This window comes from Heloderma suspectum, chromosome 1 (genome assembly GCF_057233095.1).
Source record: "Heloderma suspectum isolate Gila_16-S chromosome 1, 16-S_ref, whole genome shotgun sequence".
Taxonomy (NCBI): Eukaryota; Metazoa; Chordata; class Lepidosauria; order Squamata; family Helodermatidae; genus Heloderma; species Heloderma suspectum.
Window position 1 is genome coordinate 322,908,941 of NC_139458.1, and position 12,408 is coordinate 322,921,348.

At 40.2% G+C, this 12,408-nt stretch overlaps 1 protein-coding gene across 11 annotated transcripts in view; it reads right to left on the reverse strand.

Moving 5' to 3' along the window:
* Window positions 1-12,408, reverse strand: part of FYN (FYN proto-oncogene, Src family tyrosine kinase) — a 147,397-nt gene that overhangs the window by 73,933 nt on the left and 61,056 nt on the right. For all 11 annotated transcript variants that reach the window (XM_084827336.1, XM_084827331.1, XM_084827328.1 and 8 more), the window contains one exon: window positions 7,667-7,739. The gene's annotated coding sequence lies outside the window, so the exon portion shown is untranslated. The remainder of the gene's footprint in view (window positions 1-7,666; window positions 7,740-12,408) is intronic.

Below are 12,408 nucleotides of genomic sequence, written 5' to 3' on the forward strand. Positions count from 1 at the left end.
TATTGTTACGTGCACAGCACACATTGCCATCATATTTTTAAGCTTATATTTAATGACTGAATAGCTAGAAGCTTCCATTTTATAAACTAGAAGCCTAAGAATGATCTTAAAGAAAAAAAATAGCACAAGGACCACACAAGATACCTCAAAGACCACGTGCAGCCTATTGATCATATCTGCCACAGACCAACATCTAGCATATGAGTGTGGAGTTAACATAATTGGGCAATGTATGACTACTCGTGAAAACGTAACAGTGCATTATTTGGGATATTGACTTCCAGGAATATGGCAAAAGGAGTAAAAGGTACCCAGCTCTAAGGGGTCCTGGTAGGATGTGTTTACATCATCCAAATTCCACATGATGCAATCTAATATGTATTGCTCAAATCACTACTAGTATATGTTCTTACATTCAACGTTTTTCTCTGAGTGGTTAAAAGTTTCATGGGTGCAGTGCCTAACCCAGGTTGGGCTCTCTTTGGAAGGATATCACTGGAGACGTATTAGCATTTTGTAACACTTGCGCTTATTTACAAATATATAGGCTGAACATAGGTGGAGGCACACTGCTTAAACATTCCAACAGACAGCCAAAGTCCACTGCTCCCACAACCAGATCTTGAGAGACAGCAATACCCTAAGATGCTTACAGCACCCAAACTCAGCTCTTGGTGTCTGAATTAACTTAAGTCTCTATTCATAGTGACACCCAGATTACTTCACCCTTAGCTGGGAGCAGACCTCTGCTTCACAGTGGGACTTCCCCTCCTCCCTTCTGCAGCCCCCCCTGTGACCAAAGACCTGCTTTGGTCTGGAGGGCATAGAATGCTGCAGTGGGAGGTGAAATCTGTTTTGCCAGAGGTTTCCATTCCATTGGTGGAATAACACCACTAAATGCCTTTTACTAAAATGGCTCTCACTCAAAATGGGTGGAATGATGATTTAAGTTGAGGCGATTTAAGTTGCAATCTCATATACACCCACTTGTCTCGGAATGGGTCCCATTGAACTCAAGGGGGCTTACTCCTGAGTAGATACGTATAGGGTTGTACTGCACATCATGATCTAAATCACATCCCCCACTTTGAAATCCATATTTTTCCTGAGCAAGTATGCTTTCTAGTTGGTTCCCCTAACGATTGGAACATATTTATTTTCAGCTAAATAGAGCCTTTATGTAACTTAAAAGCATACATTCAAAAGCTTTGGCTATGCAGCCCACATGACTTTTGTCCTGTAGAATTGTCTGTTTAGAGACAAGGTAAGAAATACACAATATTCTTCACTTGAAAGGAGAAAACGGATCTATGCGTGACTGAAAGACTTGCAACTTCGGAGAGCCGTAAATCATTTATTAAAAATCACATACGTGGCATGAAGTCAGGAAGCATGACAGCCAAGTTATTGATCAAGAGTCATTTAAACCTGGAGCTCTAGCTTCTGCTACTATGTGAATGAAAACTTCTAGGACTAATGACAGCTTCATGGGGCAGGGTGATTTTCATAAGGACTTTCATCAATTAACCCCCACCCCCATGTGCCATGAACTTAATCCTGGTCCTCATCATGGCAATTATTTAGAAAAAGAAAAATCTAATTACATCTAATTTAGTCCTGAAAGGTATTTCACATTACCTGCTATCTGAACCTTTTCACTGGAGAAGTCAGAAATTGAACCTAGCAGTGGAGAAAGCATGGGCTCTACTACTGGGCTATGGATATCTGTCATTGGGGATTTTGTTTTTAAAATGGCTATGGATGATCTAGGGTGCTTCCAGATGAGGCTTTTATCACGTAATTTCTCTGCCTCATTCATGGAATTTTACAGGGCGTCCAGACAATGTTGCTTTCAGTTTGTAGTCATCCTGTGTTTTCCCACCACTTCTTCTGTCATTTGTCTTACCAGAAAAACTCTGTTAAGGAGGAAATGTAGACTACTTTCACATCTTTTGACTAGCAATGCTAGTACCCTTCTGTCTGGAGGCACCCCAATCCATTTAAGATCCTAGTGCTAAAAGATACTCTACCAATGAAGGAAAATTAGGATGCCAAATGTCAAATATTTATTCACTAAGGGAAAAAATATACAATAAATATAAGTGGGTTTTATTCTTATTAATATTAATTAAAATATTGGTTAAATATATGGACTGAATGGATAATAGAATTCTTTTAATTTATAATTTATTTTTCTCGTGGTAGACAATGAATTGGTGGCTTGAGATGGCAGTGAGTTTGATGAAGGCTAACCAACTGAATTTAATCCATGTAAAACAGAGGCACTTCTTGGCCAGGAAGATTATTCAACCTGTTTTAGATGTGGTAGCACTCCCCTTATGAACTTGAGCACACTCCGGGAGAGAGTGGAGGACAGGAAGGCCTGGCGTGCTATGGTCCATGGGGTCATGAAGAGTCGGACACGACTTAATGACTGAACAACAAAGCACTCTCCTTGAAGAAACAAATTCACTGTCTGGGGTGTTCCTGAATATAGAGCATCTTTTATCAGCTTAGACTTAGACTCTGTCCAGTAGGGCCAAGTATGGCCCTACTGGACAGGTAATTCATGCTTTAGTAACCTCCCATTTGGATTATTGCAATGTGTTATATGTGGGGCTGCAATTGAACATGGTCAGGAAACTTTTGTTAGTCCAAACTAGGGTGGCTAGACTGTTAACTGGGACTAGCTGATGCAATTATATTATGCTAGTACTCTGCCATTTGCACTCCCAATTCAAAGTGCTGGTTTTAACCTGGGAAGCTCTATGTGGCTTGGGGGATAGCTTGGGGACAGGTTACCTGAAGAAGCATCTTCTCCCATATCTGCCTACCCAAACGTTAAGGTCATCATCATCTGATGCCCTCCTTCAAGTGCCAGATGTCGAAATGAGGCAAGGTGGGTGGTTAGGAGAGAGAGAGGGCATTTTCAGTGGTGGCACCCCATCTGCGGTGCCACCCAAAGAGGCTTGCCTGGAGTGTACATTATGGTCTTTTTGGTGCCAGATGAAGGCCTTTTTACTTTCCTAGGCATTCTAAGAACAGTTTTAGATCTTTGCACTGCTTTATTTTTACTGCTGGTTTTACGTTGGTTTTATTATGTGCCTTGTCATTTTCACCCCTTGCTGTTGGTTTTATTATGTGCTGTTTTATCATTGTTTTATTGTTGTTTTTGTATTTCAGCTCCAATTATTGGGCAGTCTAAAAGTGTAATAAACAAACAAATAAATAACATTTGCACCTGGCTTCTGTGGTCAGGGATGCCTTTGTCTAGCTTAGGCTGATGTGCCAGTTGCACCCTTTCCTGACGTCTGCCAGGATCATGGTAACACATGCCTTAGTTATATCTAGATTGGATTACTACTATGTGCCCTACATTGGGCTATCTTTTAAGAGTGTTCAGAAGCTTCAGTTTATCCAGAATGCAGCAATGATGATATTAGTAGCCACTGGCCTATGGGATTGTATTACACCTATCCTACAGTGCTTCTCAATTGGTTTCCAGACTCAGTTAAAAGTGTTGGCAATTACCTTTCAATTCACTTATTTATATTTATTTCATTTCTATACTGCCCAATAGCTGAAGCTGTCTGGGCAATTCACAAAAATTACACGTTTTTAAGGCCTAAATGGCTTGGGTCCAAGATACCTGAAGGACCACCCATATCAGCTCTCCTACTTGTTAAGATCAAGTGGGAAGCCCTTCTATGGTGGAAGCATGGTTGTTGGGACAAGGGGTAGGCTTTCTCAGCAACTGCACCAGTTTGTGTAGCACCTTGCCCGATGAGGTTCATATGATCTCCTCTCTGATTATGTTCCATCAGCTTGTGAACACATCTTCCTGTATCCTCAGGCTTTTAAATTTATCAGGTTGAACTGATTTTATTGAAAACAGAATTATACCCGCTATATCTGTTTTTGCAATCTCTTTATTGTTGCTGTATTTTACTATTATGATTTTAATTATTGTAAACACCCTTGAGTAATACATACATATTAGAAAGGTGGGGATATAAATCTTTATAATATGTATCAATAATAGACAAGCTTTACACTCTTATTATTTATGTAAACAAAGTGTCCAGAAATATTATATCTTAGCTGGACAGAGGATTTGCTCTCTTCAATTCCACCATTTCCTTGAGAAATGAGACAAGCAGGAATACTGCCTATGTCTGAGTGCTAAACCTACCTAAGGACAGATATTTGTTTTTTGTTTTTAAATAGCTATGATGATGGGCCTTCCAGGCAAATTGAGAAAAACAAAGCTAGCATATGAACACCATTATTTTAGCGCAACCTATTGGTCAACCTGGATGCTTTCCTGGGCTTCTGTTTTATTTGAGCTCAGCAATCTGATTAATAAGCAACTCTGTCACTTGTTATTTCTTTTCACTTCAAACTCTCCATGTTGTTTTAATAATTCATATGCCAAAGAGATTACAAGAGGAGAAAAAGAAAAGAAACAAAACCCAGAAAAGTAATATGACAGCAATGTATTTATCATAAAATGTATGTATTTCCCACAAATGCTGCATGTTTGCTATCGAGGCTGTGCATCCAAGAATTCGGAAATTTATGTAAAGGTCTCTAAATAAATCCTATGACTATGTCAAGGCACTGGTATGTCTTAGAAGCACGGAATGGATTCATGTTGCTTTTAATCTCCTTAATTCAGTGACATCAAGCAAGTTGTATTATGAAATGTCCCCAAACATACTGTGACAATTATTCACACGACCTGTAAGGCAGAAAGCACAATCATAGAATCACTGTCAGGAGCGCCCTAGCTGCCTCTTACAGTCTACTCCAATAGCCAACTCAAGACACAGACAAAAGGATTCTTTTCAAGGCTTTAATCCTTTTACAACTTAATGACTCTTTCAGATGCTAATCACCAGTGACTAAACAAGGAACAGCACTGGGGAAAGATAGCAGAGTAGCCTATGCTCCAGGTTAGGCAGTTGGTCCCCATTTGAAGGAGAATCATGGGAAGACCCTGAACTTATGGGCTAGGGAGAGATCCTCCCTCTTTCCCTTGGGTCCTCGGGACGCGACCGTTGCTTGCACGCCAAACGAGCGCTACGCCTCCTTTCCGCGCCCCCCATCTGTCGTCGCTCCCTGCATCAGCGTCGAACGTCCAGCAAGCCCCCCTCCAGCACTCTCTCGCTGCCAGGGTCACTATCTATCCCAGGAATGCTGGCAGGAGGAATCTCTGCCAGCTGCTGTGCCTGTGAGAGATGAGCGAGCTCCTCTCCCATGGATTGCTGTTCCTCCTCAGAATCAGAACTGCTCTGGGGTTCTATCGGCTCAGTTTCCACCCTGACAATCACAGAATCATAGAATAGCAGGGTTGGAAGGGGCCTACAAGACCATCGAGTCCAGCCCCCTGCTCAATGCAGGAATCCAAGTCAGAGCATCACTGACAGATGGCTGTCCAGCCTCATCTTGAATGCCTCCAGTGTGGGAGAGCCCACTACCTCCCTAGGTAATTGGTTCCATTGTCGTATTGCTCTAACAGTCAGGAGGTTTTTCCTGATGTTCAGCCGGAATCTGGCTTCCTCTAACTTGAGCCCATTATTCCGTGTCCTGCATCAAGAAGAGGTCCTGGCCTTTCTCTCTGTAACAACCTTTCAAGTACTCGAAGAGCGCTATCCTATCTCCCCTCAGTTTTCTCTTCTCAAGGCTAAACATGCCCAGTTCTTCCAGACTCTCTTCATAGGGCTTTGTTTCCAGTCCTCTGATCATCTTTGTTGCCCTCCTCTGAACCCTCTCTAGTTTGTCTGCATCCTTCTTAAAGTGTGGTGCCCAGAACTGGACACCGTACTCCAGATGAGGACTAACCAGTGCTGAGTAGAGGGGAACTAGTACTTTCTGGGATTTGGAAGCTATGCTTCTATTAATGCAGCCCAAAAGAGCATTTGCTTTTTTTGCAGCCACATCACATTGTTGGCTCATATTCAGCTTGTGATCAACAACAATTCCAACGCTTGTAGTGTTGTTGAGCCACATATCCCGCATCTTGTAACTCTGCATTTGGTTTCTTTTTCCTAGGTGCAGAACTTGGCATTTATCCCTATTAAATGTCATTCTGTTGTTTTCTGCCCAGCGCTCCAGTCTATCCAGATCACTTTGAATTTTGTTTCTGTCTTCCAAAGTATTAGCTATCCTGCCCAATTTTGTGTCATCTGCAAATCTGATCAGCATTCCCTGCACCTCCTCATCCAAGTCATTAATAAAAATGTTGAAGAGCACTGCGCCCAGGACTGAGCCCTGCAGTACCCCACTCGTTACCAATATTGGAATATTTTAAATATTATGAAGTAAAACATTAAAAAATCAAATTTTGTATTCTGTAATAAGGCTATTTTATAATTTGATCATAAAATTATAAATGGTATAGTTCATATATACATGTCTACTCTGAAGGAAGCCCTATTGACTTCAGTGGGACTTACTCTCAGATAAGTGTCCAAAAGATTGCAGCATTAATAAAGTTAAAGCAGTCCTTGTTATCATTTTTATGTGCTGTATTATAATTTTAGCCCCGATACCTCGTGAGGATGCAAATGCATCCTCCCTGGCCACAATATATTAATTATATTATTATTGTCTGTTTCTATGGATGTCTTCTTTTGTATTCTGTAATAAGTCTATTTTATCATTTGAATCATAAAATTATAAATTGTATAGTTCACATATTATACACAAATATAATTGCATGTTAACATAAATTCTGTTCTGACATATACCTTAACCTGGAACAGTCTACTAAGCAACTTGTAATCACTCATGGATTATTGCTTTCCATCACAGCTGACAATGTTCTGCATACACAATTCACTGAATTAGTGGGATAAGTAAGCATACTCCAACAAGAAGACTGCCCTGGAGCCAGTATTCAAATCTTCTTTCAAACCAACACTAAGACATCCTAGGTGGATGAGTCTTGCCAAGCCTCTAATCTAGAACAAAAGTTACTAATCTCTTCAGTCAACAAGGTAGGAAACTGATGGACAAAAATAAAGTTACCTGGGAGGTCATATCCTCCAAGGAGAAATCCCTATATGGAGTATCTCCAAGGAGTTTTATATACCACACTCCATTCTAGCAAGGGGTACTATCACAGAAGAATCCAACCAATTTAGAATTAGTATAAGAGACAAGAAACAGAGAAGGAATGTCAATTCGCACACTGTCCATTACAAAATCATTCTATGTACCTTTCCTATACATTTAAGTATCACTATTTCCATCTGAATTGTAGTGCCAGTTTTCACGGTGGTAAAATGAACTTTTTTTTTTTTTTTTTGAGGCAAGCCTTTATGATATCCCTGCTTTAGATTTTAGCTCCAAGGCTTTTAAGTACTTTATAAAAGCCACAGCACAATAAGTAGAAGCCATTTGAGAAATTAAACTGTCTAGTGCATTCTTTGTGTCAAGGCTCGGCTTGATTTCTTTCAAGATTTCTCATAACCCCAAAGTCTTCATGCTAAAATAAAAGGAAACAAAGGAAAAGGAAGAAAATACTGCCCACGCCAGTGACCAACTATATAAAATTATAGGTTTCCAGTCTAAGTAGAAATTAAACTAGAATAAAAAACAGTTGAAACAATTTAATGAGCACAACAAGAAAATGCAAGTTATAAGACATGGAGCTGCTTACCAGAATTTCCCCCCTGTAAATCAGCAAGCTTTTATTCACCACATTTTTTTCAGGAACTTCTGTAAGACTGGTCCTGCAATAAAAGAGAGACTTACTCAGTTATGTACTCCCATCTTGATTTACTACAGAGTGCCCTAATACTCTGGTGTTTCTGATACATCTGCATTTTAAAAATTCCGGTGTACAGTTATCAAGAGAAAGAGAGCAAGGACTACTGGAGTTGCATGTCTGTCAGCTATCATCCCAAATATAATTTCTCTACTGTGAAAGGGTATACTTGGAGGTTTCTACAGCTCTGTTTCATTAGTAAAGCATAAAGCCCCCCCCTTTTTTAAACCCATCCTTCAAAATATAAAATTACGATGCCAACATGTGAACTTTCATAGATTGTTAATGGACTCCATTCAGCAATCAAGCAAAAATGTTACAATGATCTGGTTCAAACGTAACGACAACCCAGATTATGGGTTGAATATAGGTTGTCATTGAATCCTGACCTGTTGTTAAATCATGGATTGTCATTCTATGCGAACCCTGCAGTATGGTTTAACTATGGGTTGTTAACCACAAAGAATTCAGAGTTCACAACCCAACAACAAAACATGAATTCTCTTCATAGTTGTTCATGAGCAACATCCCATAGTTAAACCATAGTGCAGGGCTTGCATGTAATGACAACCCATGATTCAGTGACAACCCATACTCAAACCATTCTCAGGGTTGATGTTATGTGCAAACCAGGTCAAAACCTGCTTTTTCACATAATGCTAAACCATAGTTTAGTGCTACTTGCACAAACAGAAAGGGGCCTGCATGAAGCTCATACTCATTCCACATGGCTGAGAGGAGAACTGAATTTCATTTTAGCAGTTTCCTAGCTCGTTGTTACATGCAACCAGGAATTGCCATTTCAAATAAACTATAACTTGTTAAACAAGCAGCAAAACAATCCAGGATTTGTAATTGGTTTGTTTAGAAATTTACTAATATTTATTTTAAATCACAATTCCTTCTTTGTATCTAACAACAAGCCAGGAATATGCTAAAGTGAAACTGAATAGGGTGTTATTTTTCCTCCTGGCCACACAGGAAGGGAGGGAAGAGTGAAATGTACAAGCGCAAGACTTTGGTCGGGCTCCTTTCTGCTCATGCATGTAGCACTATACCTTGGTTTAGCGATTACTGACATGCTAGTCTCTCACACTACAAGGACACAAAGGCCACATTCAGACAATAGTATCTCAGCTTAATAAGCTGATATATGAACAAGCCTTGTGGCCAAGCATGCCGCCCCCTTGCATAAGCTGACAAACAAACCAGGAAGTCTTCCATTAACTACAGTTTCTTGTTTCATATGAACTAGGGAACTATGATTAGTAGCTTTGGAACAAGCCAGGATATTAGCCAACTACAAACCACTGTATAATATTTTGTTTTAAATACTAGTGTAAAGCCCATGTTGTCATGCGCACTAGCAGTCTGAGGCTGAAACATACTGTTCCTTGACTCCCGCTATGTTAGTCCTCCAGAAGCTGTAAGAAGGTTACTTTCCTTCAACGCAACCGAGGACTTTTGGCCCTCACTTCCTCACACCCAGAGCCTTTGAATGACAATTGCTTCTTCCCCTCAGGTCTCAAGCCCACCATCTTCCCTCTTCCCCCACATTTTAATAACTGGCTTTTCCTACGGCCGCTTCTTTTCCTCCACCACTGCCACCTCAAAGCATTCGCCACCGCCTCCACCACCATCTCTGCCAACAATATGGTCCCTCCAAGAACAGGCTGAACTTGCAAAGCCCAAGGCCCTCCCTCCCTCGGTGTTTTTCTCCCTGTGCGCCTGCGCCGCACAAGAGCTATGTGGGAGCTGTAGTTTCCCGACCACCTCAGAAACATACTCTTTGGCTATGAAAGCTCGAGCTTTGAACTTTATTGAAGTTTCAAAATTTTCTGCACGTCTACACTGCTCAAGCTTCAGTTTAAAAAAAAAATGAGCAAAATTGGTCTGTAGATCTCTAGTATTACACTAATGTAGTCTTATATAACACTTGCATTGCATTTTAGTCATTTAACTGTTTGTATTCACCTAGAGAACTTTTGTTATTGGGCGTATTAAAAATATCATAAATAAATAAATATTCTGGCTTATTCCAAAGCTATTAACCATAGTTTCACAGTTTGGATGAAATGGGAAACTATAGTTAATAGAAGACTTCCTGGGTTCTTTGCTAACTTGTGCAAAGGAGCTACGTGCTCAAGCAAAATGCTCAATCATATCATGGCATTTAAAGTTGATATATAATCTTCCAGATGTGGCGAGAGATGATCATGTTCAATCAAGTAGTTGTATGAATCAAAGTTTGAACATTCCTGTCCTTCACCACATGAATTCTTGTTGCTTTAATTGTGTCTTTCTGTAAAACTAGAAAGACTGTGGAAGCTGTTTTACATGACAGCACTTCACCATTTTATTGTGAATCACAAATAAGCAATACATTGTGCATGTAATTGGAAACAATTTACCATTTAAAGAAAGCTAGACAGATAGACATGACAAACTCAGGCAGTCTGAGAATTAAGAAAGTTAAGATGGACAAGTGCCACTATTTTGCCAACGCTAACAAAATTTCTCATGACAGCTACTCCAGCTGCTTCCCTTTGGCTAGACATAGACCATCTAGAAAAACAGCACTGTCAGAACAATTTTTATGATGATAATCATTGGGAGAAAGAAGAGCCTGTATCTAGAGCTTGTATAAAGATCTGGGGAACATAACAAGCAAGATCTTGGGAAGGGGTTGGGAAAAAGAGGTACCATGCCAATTAAGGCCTGACAAATCAAGGAAATAGGAAAAGAACACAGGTTTAATACCTGCTCTGCGGTTAGTTCAAAACTATTTCTTCAGCATCAAGACAGTGATACAGATGGAGTTTAGGATCTTTTGAGAAGTTTGGAAGTTATTATATGAGACTCAAGACTAAAGGCATAATCTTGCTTGCCCCAGCTCCATAAGAGCCAAGTATAGACCTTCCCTCATCTATAGCAAACCAATGCCAAGCTGCTATTGTTCTCATATATGTCTATCATAGCCCAACTATGAGAGAAAAGGCCCTCTTGGGCTGCATACTGAAGAAATTCTGCAATTTGATTCTCCCTTGCATGCAACTTGGCCCCAAAGCACATGCTATTTAAAGATATGGCTAGCAGCTATGGTTTTGTTTTGTTTTTTACTTTAGAGTAAGTGTATGCAACCCAATATTGATTGGACCCTAATGTTGCAGGTAGGGAGGGATGCTTTAACTTTTCTCCCCTACCATGGTCCTGATCCAGATTGGGGTCCCCATGCCTGCAATTTATATTGCCAAATGTTTGTTTTAATGGATCAGTATCTGGCAATATAAATTGCAGGTGTGGGGGCCCTGATCCAGAATGAGACTGTAGAAGGAGAGGAGAGAGTTAAAGCCCCCTTACTCCCCACTCTGGATCCCAATTGGGATGCCTGCACTTGCTCTAGAGTAAAAAAAGAAAGACATATCTTCTAGCTACATCTTTAAAGTAATGTGTGCTTTGGCCCTCTATTAATCCTAAGAATAGCTTATATTGTATGGACCTGGGAAGGAGGAAATCATTCCAGAACACTGCCGAAGGGCCTCTCCTGAAGTGAACATTCATGCCACAATCTAGAGTGTGAGGAGTGCCACAGCTGCTGGGTACCAAGGGCAGATATTGGGGAAACAAGGATATACTGGCTTCTAAATTAAGCTCCTTTGCACCCTGTTCTCTGCATGAATGGCAAGTGTGTTCCCCAAAAGAGCACTCTCTGGTCCCCATACTAATCAAAAGGCATTCTGAATTGCATGTAAAGAGTTCCATTATCTACATTTAATGATTAAAATATCTAGGGTATCTAAAAATCTAAAAATCAGATATGATGTAATCCTTTTAGTTGCTATGTTTTTAAGTGTGTTTAAACTTGGCTTCCATTGGCTTGGATCCTATGAACCATAGTGGAAGAAAGCTTGCAAAGGAACGATCACAGAAGATAACTTTCCCTCTTGCAAAGTGCCTCCACCTGATTTTGGGCAATTCCTACTTCCAACAGTAGCTCCCCTGCACCTCAACCCATGCTGTTTAGGAAGCCTTTCAGGGCACACACGAGGGTGCGGGGGGAAGGAGGGGATGAGAATATCCCCTTCTGCAGCCTCCTTTCTGCTTGCCATTGTTTTTCTGTTGCTGTGTTTTATTTTGGTATTTCTAATGCATGATTGTTGTTTTTAAATCAGGTCTTAGCCTCCATGAGAAACTTTTGATAGAATGGGGTAGAATTTTTTTAAACAACAAAAAATCAATGTGTTTTTGTCTCAAGGACCTAAAAACAGAGTTATTAATAAACCGATACTGCAGTTTAGAGAATGACATGCAGTGCAATCCTATGCATGGTTGCCTTCTGTAGGAAAGCAGTCCTCCTGTGTTCAGTGGTGTTTACTCCTTCATAAATATGCATAGGATTCCAGCCTCTATGTTTTCCAAACTACAAATAGCAAAACTAGTATTTTAACAAGACTGTGTTAAGAGAGCAATATCAGAATGCTGCAGCAGGGTATGGAGTTGGCATATCATTTTAGTATGAAAGCTGAAGAGCTATATATGTATGTACATGAAAGACAGGAAGTAGCATTTTCTTCCAAAGTGCTGTTGATCTTTTGCTCATCTTTGGAGGGTAGATTGCCATTTCAGAGTATTTT